This window comes from Epinephelus moara, chromosome 1, assembly GCF_006386435.1.
Source record: "Epinephelus moara isolate mb chromosome 1, YSFRI_EMoa_1.0, whole genome shotgun sequence".
Taxonomy (NCBI): domain Eukaryota; kingdom Metazoa; phylum Chordata; class Actinopteri; order Perciformes; family Serranidae; genus Epinephelus; species Epinephelus moara.
Genome location: NC_065506.1, coordinates 50,532,626 through 50,541,104, shown reverse-complemented (window position 1 = coordinate 50,541,104; position 8,479 = coordinate 50,532,626).

The window sequence follows — 8,479 nt, the reverse complement described above, 5'->3', positions numbered from 1 at the left end:
TTCATTAAAAATCTCTTGCTTAATCTCTTCCAAAAGTCCTTCAAGATAATGCGGGGACAGACTGTCAATACATGAGGTGCATTTTCCTCTGTACAATTTGTCCAGATACATACAATATATGCAGATTCCTTTAGCTCTTTCCTTTAATAAGCTGTGGAGATAATAACCTATTGTTACCTCTATAATTTTGTGAATAGTGGGTTCTCCTGGCGTACCACGTTTGAAGTAGTCACACTCCTTATCATCCAGAATTCCCAAACAGTCATCAGGACTTGACGGTTGTTGGCGGGTGTCTGTCGGCTCCTCTTCGGGCGTGAGGAATGTTAAATTTCTTTTTCCCAGCTCTTTGCCAAAGTCGTCCACCCAGGTGTTATTAATTCCGTCCTCCTGTCGGTCATCCGCCCCGGAGCTGTTGTTTCCGTCACGCTGCCAGATTGTAGAAAAATCATTTTTATCCATGTCTGACGACACATCGCACCATGCATAAGGACGGCAACCTGTACAAATAGATGCTAAATATTAGATGAGACATAGCAGATGTTTTCACAGGGTTGGAGTCATGTCAACCTCCTTGGAGGCATTTGTGCCATCTTCCATCTCAAAGATTCTTTTCTTGAGGCTCTCATATTGTCTGTAAACCTTGTACCATCTGAATAGAGAATCAACACGGGAGAAAACTTCTAGTGTTCTCTCCCATTCACACCACTGAACTAAAAACCCTGTGGTAAACCAAGTTTCCCATTCTTTAGGCGTGAGGGGGTAGAGCTTGTCCTCACCCGGTGTACCCTTTCAGGCCTGGTGAATAACAGTATTGTCCATACACTGCCTGAAAAATATGTAGGCCTCTGGATCATAGACCTCTAAGTCTGTTTCCACACGATAGGTCTCTCCAGACACTGAACCGTTCCACTGCGCTGTGTACACGCCTTTCGAGGTACTTAACTCCTTACAAATTTTGTTTCTGAAATGGCTCCAGTCTTTGGCAGAAAAACAGACGTGCGGGGTAACTCCTTGTAAAAACAGTTCATCGGCTTCTCTGGTGTAGAGATACACCATCCCCCGGTCAAACAAGTATCCGGAAACCCTGCAATCTTTTACGTCCCACTCATACATGGGTGCCCATGCTTTTTGGTCCAAAAACTGGGTTAGGTGTGTAGGAGCAGCCCTTTTCTTTTTAGGAGCTAAAAGCAGTTCAGTATCGCTTACAATTATGCGGCGTGTTGGCGTCATAGAATTAAAAGACGTACCTATATTTTCCATCTTTGTAGAGTGTAGGGTCTCAGACAGGAAATGCAGAAAACAAGGATCCTCTGTATAAGGTTGTCGTGTTTAAATCACAGATCGTCAGCGTCCTCAGTTGTGGTTTGTTACAAACAGACACATGGTTGGACTATATAGCTGCGGCAAACCACACCCCCACACATCACTTCCTTAAAAAAAAAAAAAAAAAAAAAAAAATCTTCAACACGTGGTGGCAACAGCTCCAAAGCTTTGAAGGAATGGTCTCCAGTAAAATCAACAGCTAACGACCATCGACACCCATGCTCAGTACATGTCCAGACATGCCGTAATATATTTGTACGACAATTAAAACAACTTACCTTGATCATATAGAGGAATCAAGACGACAATGTGCTATAGTTACTGGGGTTAGAGAGAGCGAGGCTGCTTTTTGAATACATCCCCCTAGCACTAGCGATCTTGGGGAGTAGTGAATCCTTTATCACGTTTGATTCTTTAAACTTCTCAAACCCTGTTTTGTTAAAATAACCAGCAGGATAAGGCTCCCATTGCATGTCCATAACATCATCGCTAGCACCGTAGTATTCACTCTGTTTATCAGAAGCCATTGGAATTCATCCAGAATGGTGCCACAAAATATACAACCGCCACTGTTCGCAATTGGTATCTAGTACATGCCGCCCCAATAGGAGTATATAGACATGTTACAACAAAACCACTCCTCTGATGGTGACATGACGCTTCTTTACACGCACGTGTCACATGTCACACGTTCAGCACCATTTGTCACACACGCACAGCAGCACGTCACATGCACGTCACACGCACGTCACACGCACGCGCCTCGCGCGCGTGCACGTGTAAAAAGGTGTCTTTTATATACTACAGCGGCCCCAGTCATCAAAATCATATCAACTAAAATACACACTGACTTTAAACACGTGTAACTTTCTGTGTAAACAGGATGTTTAATGTCAGATAAAATGTCACACGTTTTACAAACATATAAATATGTTACATGTGAAGTCAGATTTATGTATTTGTGGATCCATTTTTTTTACAGGTGAAGCTGTTTGAGTGTTACAGGGTGAATTATTCAGCAGTGACACATCTGATGGGTCAAATGTACATTTGTAATGTTGAGTATTATAACAGGGTTGCCAACTTTTCAAAAAACCTTGGAGTGAGATTCAGCCAGGCCGACCACAATTTTGTTGTTTAAGCCAACACATAAAATGTTTGTTTGTCAACTGATTTGGTAGATGCGATCCTGATCCCCCGCATCCTAATGGATTTTTGGGGTGCCTGCTGGAGATAGATAGAGCCTAATACCTAACATACAAATACCATACAGAGAGAGACAATGGTGGTACAGTGGGGGTCTGGGGGTCGTCCCCCAGAAAATTTTGGATGTGGTAGAAGTGATTTCCTGCATTCTGGTGGGTTTAGGGGCAGCATTCTGGAGATGGGCAATACCTACATTAATTCAAAGCCACCCTGACTTGCAGGGCCTTCACAAGTGAACCTGCATTCAGCTCAGAGTGACTGAACTTAAAACCAGAAACTAGGACTTGCCTATGTGGCATATAGCGTATTACTTTGTAGACACAAGACCCATTTTGGATTTAAAGCAAAATAATTCATGGTTGAAATGGTTGAATATATTTTGATTAAGATTTAACTAAAATATTATTTTGGGAATAATAATATATTTTGTGTATTATTGTAGTCTAAAGAGCATTTCATGATATATTTCTAGACTATGCAAGAGTGCCTAGACCTAGGTCATTTCATCTCATTTTTGACATTTACAAAGCTCTCCAAATGCCTTTTGACATAGCTGTAGAAATTAATCGCAAAGTCATTGTTATGCTATAGATATTTTTTCTCAGCCAGTTATAATCTCTCCTCACCTGTGAGGACCCTGCATGATCATCCTTTCTGGCCTCTGGTCCACTGTCTCCTCCCTGACCCTGCTCTTTATATTGTGGCAATAAAGATTAAACAAATATGTGCAAAGCAATAGTGAGCACAAGTTCTGCACAGAAATTAAGGAGCAGTGGGTTTTTTCCTAGTATGAAACTAGCTAGCAAGCGATTCAGTACAGGTAACAATAACATTAGTGTTCTTGTTAACTAGCTTAACTTGATATATTGGCATCAATTAATTAGTCATCATTTAGCTAACATTATCTACATGCAACAGCATCACTCAACTTACACGGTTTGTTTGGAAGAAATTGTGCAAAGTTTTTTGCTTCTTGCTGTCTGGTTTGCTGAACATAGTTAACACACAGCAGGACGGCCTGCAGCACACGTCTCGTCTGTGCAATTGATTCACATCACAACAGGACAGCGTGGTCGGCTGACTGTTTTTTTTTTTTGTTGTTGTTGTTTTTTTCCCCGTTAAAGGGTTTTTTGGGGAGTTTTTCCTGATCAGCTGTGAGGGTCATAAGGACAGAGGGATGTCATATGCTGTAAAGCCCTGTGAGGCAAACTGTGATTTGTGATATTGGGCTTTATAAATAAAATTGATTGATTGATTGATTGATTGATTGATTGATTGACTGTAAGACTAGAGCTGCGCAGTCCAAGCAAATATGGACTGCGCACCAATCAGAGAGTAGTTTTCCACAGAAACATTTGGCTGCACTCCATTTCACTCAACCGGCACGCCGGTCAGGCAGAGTCTGCCCTTCTCCTCTCCCCTCTCTGAAGTCTGGCTGCAAACTTCCAACTTCTTCAACTCTGCCCACCCGGTGCGTCGGCTGTTTGAAATTAATTTAAAATACTCAGCTGCCAGCCTTTTTTCCAGCATTCGTCGTTGGCGTGAGAATTGGTTGGGCAGAGTGAGACCATGAGACGGAAGGTGAATGCATGTGTCACACGCCAGATGCGTGAGAGCTGGCAACCCTGATTACAATTCCACAAAGTTTGGTTCAGTTGTTTTGACCTGACGCTCTCAGGCCTCTGTACTCAACATGTGGAACATCTGATAACCAGTCCCTGTGCCCCTACGTTCACCTATGGAACTGCAAAACAAATCTACCCACGGGTATTTAATAAAGTAATCTGAATCTGAATCTGTGGGGGTTCCCCACATTTAAAGGGGCGTCTCCCACCTTACCTCTCCCCTTTTGCTGTTGTACTCTGTGGGGGAGGGGCTGGAGTTTGTATGGTTGTGAATGACGGAGGATTTTGTTTTTGCCACTTCCTGTCAGGAATAAACAGAGATCACCTCCGAAGATTTCCACGATCTGAGCATCTTTATACATCACCAGAGTCCACCGGTTGCATCAGTACATTTGTGAATCAATTCCTCTCAGTTTGTGGGTCATGTGACGTGTGTGACTCAAGGCTTTTCAAGAGAAGGCTGAGACACGGGGTCAAACATGGGGGGATTGCACATGCGCAGTGAAATCTGGTCTGCACTTCCTCAAAGGCTCAGTAGATGGCGTGAGACCGCGGAATAAGGGGGATGTTTGTTTCATGTCACTGAGGTGCTGGCTCCATTTCATTGGTTCTGGGATATGTGCATGCATATCATTTTCACAGCTTATTACTGGACTGTCACTGGTGGCCTGTGTTGTGGGTGAGAATGACAGAGATGCAATTCCGACAACTTCAGGCAGCCACCGTCCAAAAGTCCAAGCAACTCCTTGATCGCCTGAGTGGATCCTGCGCTTTTTATCTAGCGCCCCTACTGTCACCCTCCAGCATCGCAGCTCAAGTTACACTGCGCATGTGCAATCCCCCATGTTTGACCCCGTGTCTCAGCCTTCTCTTGAATAGCCTTGGTGTGACTTCCTGTTGGTTTGTTTAGTTTAGTCCATTTCCTGTCGCAGCACATCTGTAAAAAAAAAAAAAAAAAAAAAGAAAAGAGGTGCACTTTACTGACCACATCAGCAGGTGGCGACGTTCCCTCACATGAGCTGACAGAACATCAGTGAGGGTTTTTGACTTCAATAATTTGTGATGTGTGATTGAAGAGTTTCCTTCATCTGTTTAATCAGTGAAATAAAGTCCAATAAAAAATAAATGTGGTGCAGTAAAGAGTTAAATACTCAGATGTGTAGATGAGGAGCAGGAAACACACACACACACACACACACACACGCACAGAGTGCCGTTACCTCTGATATGAACTGAAGTACTGTACATGTATTTATTTGACAGTCACATGAAACTGTTTCACACGTTTACACCTTCCACGGTTCAGTTACACACAGACGGACACAGGCTGTTAGGTCTGACCAGAGCCACTGATCCATATCATCACATACAGACATATAAGAGACATAAAGGACAGTGTGTCAGTGTTCCCGCTCTGAGACAAGTTTCTTTAAGTTTCCTTCAGCCGTCTCTGTTTCAAAGACATGTGACGTTTCCTCTGATCAGCAGCAGCTGTGTAGATAAAGCTGTCTGAACTTCTGAGGAGGAGAACTGTTGATCTGGATCGAGGGAACTGTCAGAGGAGCACTTTGAGGAACTCCTGAACCCGACCAGTTCTGACTGGTTCTGACCAGGTGTAGTTGAACTGGTCTGGTTCCAGACTGCAGCTGCTCAGATGATTTTGCTTTAGGCTTTTCACAATTAGCACTGCAGTGATGATGATGATGATGATGATGATGGTGATGATGATGATAATGATGATGATGATGATTGTGATTGTGATTGTGATGATGATGGTGATGGTGATGGTGATGATGATGATGATGATGATGATTGTGATTGTGATTGTGATTATGATGATGGTGATGATGATGGTGATGATGATGATGATGATGATTGTGATTGTGATTGTGATTATGATGATGATGGTGATGATGATGGTGATGATGATGGTGATGAAGAAGCTCAGCACTGACCTGCAGCAGCTCACCTGATAAACCCTGTTACTACGGTAACAGGCTGAAACAGGAAGTGTCAGCGGGTTGTTGTTGTTGTTGAGGACGAACACGTCTGATTAGAGGTCGTTTCCTGCTGATGGACTGTAATCAGTCATCAGGTCAGCTGATTGGTGCTGAGTGCAGCGGTGATGTCATCAGTGTGTCACAGTTCAGAGAATCGGCGCCATGTTTGCAGAGACGAGGATGAGGAGGACAAAGAGTTCAATGAAGCAGCTGATGGATGAAGCAGCTGATCTAATGTTCCTTAATCAAACAAGCCGACGAGGTCATTACTGAGGTAAACAACAACAAATAATAACAATAATAACAACATCAGTGGACGCCTGACAGGAAACGCTCTGATTCACCGTCTCATTAAAGAACACACAGACACTTCATATATTTATATGAACACAGAGGACAGGAAACTGATGAGACTGACTTCCTGTCATCATCATCAGAGTAACTACATCGTCAGCTCAGGACAGACATGTTTGTCCCAGAGTCTCGCTGTAAACATGGACACAAACACATGAACAGAAACGAAGCATAAACAGGAACTGAGTATTAAAGGTAAGTCATAAAATTACACACAGGCAGAAGCTTCAGTGATCAGAGCAACGAAGGGCTAACACTGTGACACAGGGAAGGTTTGAGTCGATGTCCGACATGTTGGAGCTCTGTGAAACTTTAAAGGCCTCGGTACAGTTCAGGTGAACTCCTCTGGAAACACTTTGGAGGAAACTCAGTGTCCTCGCTGTCAGTCAGCTGATTTTAGGACCAAACTGTGGTTCAGAGAGTTTGAACTTTTCCCCTCTCTGCCTGCTTCGCTCATATGAACTGGACATCCCAGAATAATCTCTGTAGGACTGTGATGATGGAAAGTAAAACAGCTGACGAGTCACAGAAGCTGATTTGACTCTCTGCAGACAGTCTGACCTCTGGGGGGCGCTGTAGAGTCCCTTTGATAACAAGTCCTTCATCCTGACTGCCATCATCATCATCCTCACCTCAGCACAGTAACTGGTGAGTTTAAACCTCAGACAGACACTGAGCTGAACTCAGGTGTTCAGAGTTGGATGATGATTGGTTCTTATGATGTTGTCTCCTGTGTCTGATGAGCTGAGGACAAATGTCCACCCTGCTGGACAATAAACATTTATTCTACATTCTATAATTACTGTGTAAATGGGATCAATAGTGAGACGTGAGAGTGAATGTTTGACTGTCAGGAGAAGTCGTTGTCAGTGAAAACTGTGAAGTTTGGTCTCAAACTTGTGACTTGGTGGTTGTTGGAGCTCTGAGGCTACACTTAGTCTGACTCCAGTTTAAACCTGTTACACACACAGCTACAGGCCAGCTGTGGATCAGAGGTACAGTGGGTCATACACTAATCAGAAGATCAGAGGAGATCAGAGTGCTCCTACTACCACTGGCACCACGTCAACTTTGACCTTCCACATCTGTTCCAGCTGTTCTTTCAACCCGTAACACTTCTCCACCTTTTTGTGTTCCTTCTTTCTGATGTTGTTGTCGCCTGGTATCGCCACATCTTCCACCACTGCCCTCTTCTGGTGGTTGTCAAACACCACTATGTCCGGTTGGTCAGCCAGCTGCTGTTTATCAGTCTGGAAGCTGAAGTCCCACAGGATCTTAGCCCTGTTGTTCTCCACCACCTTTGGTGGTGTGTCCCATTGGGATTTGGGTACTTCAGGTCCATACTGGGTACAGATGTTCCTTTGCACTATCCCAGCCACTTGGTTGTGCCTCTCCATGTACGCTGATCCTGCTGGCGTCTTACACCTGCCACTATGTGCTGGACCACCTCAGGGGCGTCTCTGCACACCTGCACCTTGGACTTGGGCTGGAACCCTCCATGAATGGTGAGGAGCTTTCTTGTCTTGATATCAGTGGCTTCTGTCTCCTCCTTTGGCTAGCTTATGATCCCAGCTGTGTATCTGATGACTGGTAGTGCGTACATGTTGATGGCTCGGACCTTGTTCTGTCCATTCAGCTGACTCCTCAGGACTTGCCTTACTCTCTGGAGGTATTTGGTTGTGGTCGACTTCCTTGTGACCTCCTCATGATTTCCATTATGAGCTGTATGTTTAAGCAGGATCAAAACCAAACAAGGTGAAGCAGCCTTTAGTTTCTATGCTCCCCGCCTGTGGAACAAACTTCCAGAATATCTGAGGTCGGCTGAAACTGTCAGCTCATTTAAATCAGGGCTTAAAACATTACTATTTACTGCAGCTTACCAGTGAACTAGATATGTAACTTATTGTTAGGATAATCTGTAGCTATTGTTTTTATATTTGTCTGCTGTTGCTTTTGCTTTATGTTTGCTTT